Genomic DNA, 6,267 nt, shown 5'->3' with positions numbered 1-6,267 from the left:
GGAGTAAAGGGTTTATTTGGCTTACATCTCCTAGGTCACAGATCATCAGGGAGCTCAAGGAAGGAACTCAGGGCAGGAACCGGAGGAATGCTGCTTACTGACTTGCTCTCCTGGCCCCTGCTCAGCTTGCTCTCTTATCCAACACAGGCCCACCTGTCCAGGGGTGGCACTACCCACATCACTCAACAATCAAGAAAATGCCCCAAAGACATGGCCACAGGCCAGTCCAATAGAGGAAATTCCCCAATTGAGGGTCCCTCAACCCAGGTGTGTCAAGTTGACACTAAAGCCATCCAGCACAGAGGGTTCAAGCCAGTCTAGGCTACATGAATCCCTGGGGGCAGGGGGGATAAGCAAACGTGTCCAAGTACATGCCTCCTTTTGTTGTTTTGTTACTGTTTGTGTATTTGTTTTCCCTTGATTTCCTTTGAGACAGGATCCCCTATGCAGCCCTAGCTGGCCCAGAACTTGTTATGTACACCAAGCTGGCCTCAAATGCAGAGATTTGCCCGACTCTTCCTCCTAAGTGCTGGGATTAATGGCGTGCACCACCACCACCATCAGCTATATCCCTTTTTAAAAACGGGAAATGGTCCCTCGAGACAGCTTACCTCGAAGGACACTGGTCACCAAGCCTGACGGCCTGAGCTCCATCCCTGGAGCCCACAGAGTTGAAGGAAAGAGCTGACTCTTGAAAGTTGTCTTCAGACCTTCCAGGAGCACCATGGCATGTTTACACACACACACTACACAAAATTTTACAACTTTAAATGAGAAGTGTGCTGAGCTGTGTGGTTCTCCCCTGACTTTTTTCACTTAACCTTGGAACGACTCTTCCAGGCGTATCCAACCAGAGGCCAGACGGTCTTACACCCCCAAAGACAGACATGAACGTGGCCCAACCAAAAATTGGAAATGCAAAACATAGATTTTTTTGCATGTGGCTTCATTTTTAAATTGATGTCAGAGTTCTTGAGGGTGAACCTTGTGGATGAATCTACCACATCCCACCACATCACAATGTCCAAAGGTTGGACACCCCTGATCCCAGAGTGTCCTCAGTGCAAACTGGAATTGGCACAGGCCTGGCTGTCTGCACACAGCCTCAAGGCTGACACTCAAATCTCATGAAATGATCAGGCTCAGACTGCTCAAGTTCAGAGTCACAGGAAGACAGAGGAAAGGGGCCCTGGGTACCCGGGAGATGGCTCAGTGGTTAAGAACACTAACTGTTCTTGCAGAAGACCCGGGTTCTAATCCCAGTACCCACGTCGCAGCTAACAACTGTCCATAACTCCAATTGCAGGGGATCCAACTCCCTCTTCTGCCCTCCACGGGCATTGCACGACACAGTGCACTTACACACATGCAGGCAATGTACTCATCAAATAAAATAAAAATAAGAAATAATTTTTTTAAGTGCCATGGTGAATAACCCTATGTTTAGCCTTTGGAGCATTCTAGCCTCTGGTAGAAAGGAACCCTCAGGTCTGTGTAGGTCTCTGTCAGGTGTAAGCCTCTACCAAACTTCAGCCCTACCAGCTGCATCCCAATGTGTGGGATCTGTACCGACGGGAGGGAGGGAGCCACGATGGACCAGTTCTAGGAACTCAGGGTGATATGGCTCCCAGGATTTAGGAGTCCGAAAAAGGGGAAGACCTTCCGTTTGAAAGAGTCCTGGAAGGTGTAGATGTGCTTGTTGGTGGCGGGCTCCAAGAAAATGACCTTCCCGCCGGCACGGTCCAGAAAGACGCCCACTTTGCTCAGAAGGATGGGGAGATTCTGTCCGGCACTGCTGCTGGTGATAGGCTGGCATCCAGAGGCAGAGATCCTCAGCACCCAGAGATGGTCCTGACTGCAGCCCAGGTCCCAGCTCTGTGGCCACGTCCTCCGCACACACCCCACCCTCGGTCCCCTAGAGCTCCACCTCCCAGACCTGGCGGCCAGAGGACAGGCCCTGGGAGCCCAGCACGCAGTGGTAAGGGTAGAAGGGTCTGGGTTTTGACTGCTTATTCCCAGCGCCTCCACGGATGAGGTACAAAGACACTTTCTTTAGATCCTAGGACTGGGTGAGGTCTGGGTCAGCCGAGGCCACATTCAGGGTCACAGGGGCTGTAGAGATATAAAGAGGGGCAGCCTGGGGGTCAAGTTGTCCAATGCCCAGTATTTGAGCTTCCCTTGGTGCAGCGGGAGGGAGACGTTCTCTTCCATGTCCCAACCCAAGTCCCCAGGGAAGTCCTGTCCCTGCCTGTTTGTTCTGAAAAGGGGTTTCATACAACCCAAGCTGGCCTGGAACTATGAAGCCAAGGATGACCTTGAACTTCTCATCCTTTAGCCTGCATGTCCCAAGGGCTGGAATTGTAGGTGAGGACCACCAGGCCCATGCTCCCCACATCAGCCCACTCTCCATCCCATCCTTAAAGCTAATCCCTGATTTTACTGGGTGCTGTTCTGTGGGTGCAGAGGGGAGCTCCCCGTTATGGTGGTAAAATCACTTCAGAAAGAGGCCCTGGTCTAAGACCATTCCAGCCTGAACAATCAGACCTTGAAAGCATGAGGCCATGTCTCCCCCATTTCCCATAATCCCTGGTCCTCATTTCTCAAGCAAGAGTTGGGTTCCTATGAGATGTCAAAGCTCAGCCTAATTTCTTTTTTAAAAAAAGATTTATTTTATTTTTAGTTACTTGTATGTGTATGTCTGTGTGTGGGTATGGGTACATGTGACAGGAGATGCCCTCAGAGTCCAGAAGAAGATGTCAAATCCCCTGGAGCTGGAGTTACAGGTGATTGTGAACCACCAGGGAACTGAACTCCAGTCCTCTGCAAGAGCGGTCCTCGCTCTTAACCGCTGAGCCGTCTCACCAGCTGTCAGCCTAATTTTCTAAAGTGGAATCATGCGGCCAGGTGCTTATCCCCAGGCCTGATGACACAAAACCTAGCAACCTGTGCTCCATCCTTGAAACCTACGTGGTGGAGGGAGAGAACCAACTCCTGCACGTTTTCTGCTGACCTCCACACACACATGCATTCAATAAAAAAAAATGTTAAAGCGGAGTCCCTCAAACACAGAATGATATGGAGCGGTGGAATACACAAAGAGGAGTTTTCAGGACCTGCCTGGCTCCAGCCTTTGATTATGGTCAGACACTGAATGACAATTCGTTAAGGCCTAGGGTGTCCCACTGCTTCCCTCAGAGGCTTGAGCAGAGCTGCCCCCGTCTCTGCTGAAGTCTAGGATGGGCTCATTCTGTCTCCTCACTGTGTCTCATTTCCATCTTGGCTGCAGTTCTAATGCTCCCATGCTGCGTGAGGGGTTTGGAGAGACGGCGGAAGGAGTGTGGGGAAGGGCGAGTGCTCGGGTTCATGTGGGAGGGTCATTGGCATGACCTACACTAGTGTTTTACATGTTTGGCTCCAGGCCTGGATGAAATGTTGCTTTTGTAAATAGTTGTTTAAAGGGAGGAGGGGGAGTGGAGTGGGACCCTACAGGAAGACAGTGTTAGGGACTTCCCTCTTCTACCTGAGGGGTGCGGAGCAGACACCAGCATCAAAGCAATGAGAAGACCCCACTGAATGGTAACAACCACCTTCCAGAGTTTTGTTTTCTGTGAAGTTCATCACCAGGCATGATGTGCATTCCTGCAGTTCGGTTAGGTGGGAGGCTGATGTAGGAAAATTACCATGTTCAAGGCCAGTGTGGACTATCTTCGACCCCATCTCCAGAAACCAAAATAGAGACTGGAGAGGTAACTCAGCAGTTAAGAACAATGGCTGCTTTTTCAGAGGTCCCAGATTTGGTTCCAGGACCTACATGGCAGCTAACAACTGTCCATAACTCCACTTCAGGCAATCTGACAGACGCTTCTGGCCTCCTTGGGTATTGCATGACACAGGTACACTTATATACATGCAGGCAAAACACTCATAGACACAAAAAATGTTTTAAATATTTTGAAAAGAACAGAATCAGGGCAACGGTGAGATGACTTGGTGGGTAAAGGCTCTTGCTACCAAGTCTGACAGCCTGAATTATGTCCTGGGTCCCACATGCTGTGGACGGACATAACGGACTCCCACAAATCGTCCTCTGACTTAGTAAAAGAATAGTGCACAAAAAACCCTGACCCGTCGTAAAGCACCAGTACTGCTCACAGGTATTGTCAGAGCATGGTCAGCCCCTGCTTGGAAACCATGGCCCAGAACATGCCACCGGCAGTCATAGGTGACGCCTCTTCTGCAAACAGGCCTATCTGCCCTCATCAGGCCTCAGGACGCTTACAAACACCAACCCGCATAACTCTGTCGTCACATACTTAAACTCACCTGCCACTTGAATTGGTTTGATTGCTGTCCTGAGTCTCACCTGTCAGCTAGCTTCCATGCCTCATGGACTAATAAATGGTCTGGTTTGCCCACAGGCAGAGTGGATAATAACACCCATTCATGAGAATTTTTATTTGTGTGAAGTAAAATTTCACAGCATACTTATAATATTTAGCCTAGTTTCCGGACTTAAAGTGTTCAAAAAATGTGCATAATATTGTTTTGCTTCTGTACACTCCCTCCCCCTTATATCATCCTCTTCTTTCTTTCTCCCCCATCTCATTCTGAACACCCCCTGAACCTACTTTGGTTTTTGGTATGCTAGAAATCCACCTGGAGCTCTCCACACCCCTTGGGGTCATGATCTCTTGAAGCTTCATCCTATGTAGTTGAGGAAGACCTTTGTACAATGGATACTTTGGGAAACTATAGGGAGACTTTCTTGTATTCTTTTTCTATCTTTACCACCAACCTTCAATCCAAAGGCCCCTTGCTATTTGCTATCAGCTGCATCTAATACCCATCCCAACCCAGAAGACAGTGAAAGTAATTTGGACTAAATGCCATCTGGATAATAAATATTTTACCTGGATTCAGAACTTTCGATCCTGAGTGGGACCATGTATCAGCAGGGCACCAGTATCCTGCTTCCAGTCCAACCTGGTCTCCCACTCACATTTGCTGGGGCAGCCAAGTGATCAGTCTTCGCACATACCCACTTACCCAACGTCACCCGCATGTCCTCAGGGCTTCCTGCAGGATCATGGTGGTCTCCATCAACAAGAACTTCCCCATAAGATGCCCAGCTTCCCTGTTGGAGTGATGCTGATGGAGCTACTGTCCCCACAGAAATATTCCAAAGTGGGGGTGGAATGGAGTATGTAATGGGCATTTGACATCGTGGTTTGTTGGTCCATCACCATTGGAGAGAGAAGGAAAGAGAGGTCAGTGCTCAGAAGGACTGGTCAGCTGGAATCCTCCAAGGCAGCCCTGGCCTGCTGAGCCACAGAGACAGCAAGGGACATATATGGGGCACACTGCAAGCGAAGTGTCTGTGTTGGGGGCCTGGCACTTCCTGGAGAAGTAGTTTGGGAGTCAGAGCAGGTGGATGAGATGCTGGCCCCTCCCCCATGTCTAAGCATCTCTGGCACCCTAAGTCTGGAAGAGTCCACAGCCCCTCCTCCCAGCCCCTCCTGACCTTGGTCGCTAACTCCTCCTTCTGCCCTGTCCTTGTCCCTGGACATCTCAGGAGGGAACTGACAGCAACCACTCAGTTCAGGGGAAGAGGGGTCCTGCATGTTAGGGAGCTCTTCCTGAGGTCTGGTCTCCACCATCCCCTGACTGTCAGTGCTGGGGATGGACAGAGCATGGTGACCTTCAGACCCCAGGTCCCTTCTCATCTCTCCAAGAAGACCAGTGTGCCAGGCAGGACTCCTATCTGAGGTGGGTGACTCAGCATTATTTTTCTCAAACAGGGACCCTAGGGATTGGAGAAAAAAAACAAAGTTTGGTCTTGATAAACAAAAGCTACAAATTTTAAACAAAGGCCTTCCCACCATAACATCAGCCAGTGGCTCCAGGTAGGGACCACCCACCACCCCTGGGGTTTTCTGTGTGACAGGTGATGGGGAGTCTCTGCTGGTCCACTGTCAGCACTTGGGAAGTTAAACCCACCACCAGGTGTGAGTTGGGGAACTCATAAACCCTCCTCTCAATCTCCGGGAGCTCCTCCTGCACAGGAATGATGCTGATGGAGGAAACCCTGGACCTGTCCACCCCTGAGTGTCGCAGAGTGCAGCTCCTGCTAGGGAGTAAATGAATTTGCTTCTGTGCCTGCATATATTGGTTGAATACTTTTTTTTGAGACATGGCCCCACTTTGTAACCTTAGACCGGACCGAACGCACTGAGGGGACTGACTTGCTTCAAACTAAGAGCACACATC

General features: G+C 50.1%; 1 pseudogene; it reads right to left on the bottom strand.

Annotated features, from left to right (window-relative positions):
* Positions 1-1,602: 1,602 nt before the first annotated feature.
* Positions 1,603-6,267, bottom strand: part of LOC103745761 — a 14,235-nt pseudogene continuing 9,570 nt past the window's right edge.

The sequence above is a fragment of the Nannospalax galili genome, unplaced genomic scaffold (assembly GCF_000622305.1).
Source record: "Nannospalax galili isolate Female #2095 unplaced genomic scaffold, S.galili_v1.0 scaffold1884, whole genome shotgun sequence".
NCBI lineage: Eukaryota > Metazoa > Chordata > Mammalia > Rodentia > Spalacidae > Nannospalax > Nannospalax galili.
The sequence above is the reverse complement of the archived record's forward strand: the minus strand, read 5'-3'. Positions and strand labels throughout refer to the sequence as shown.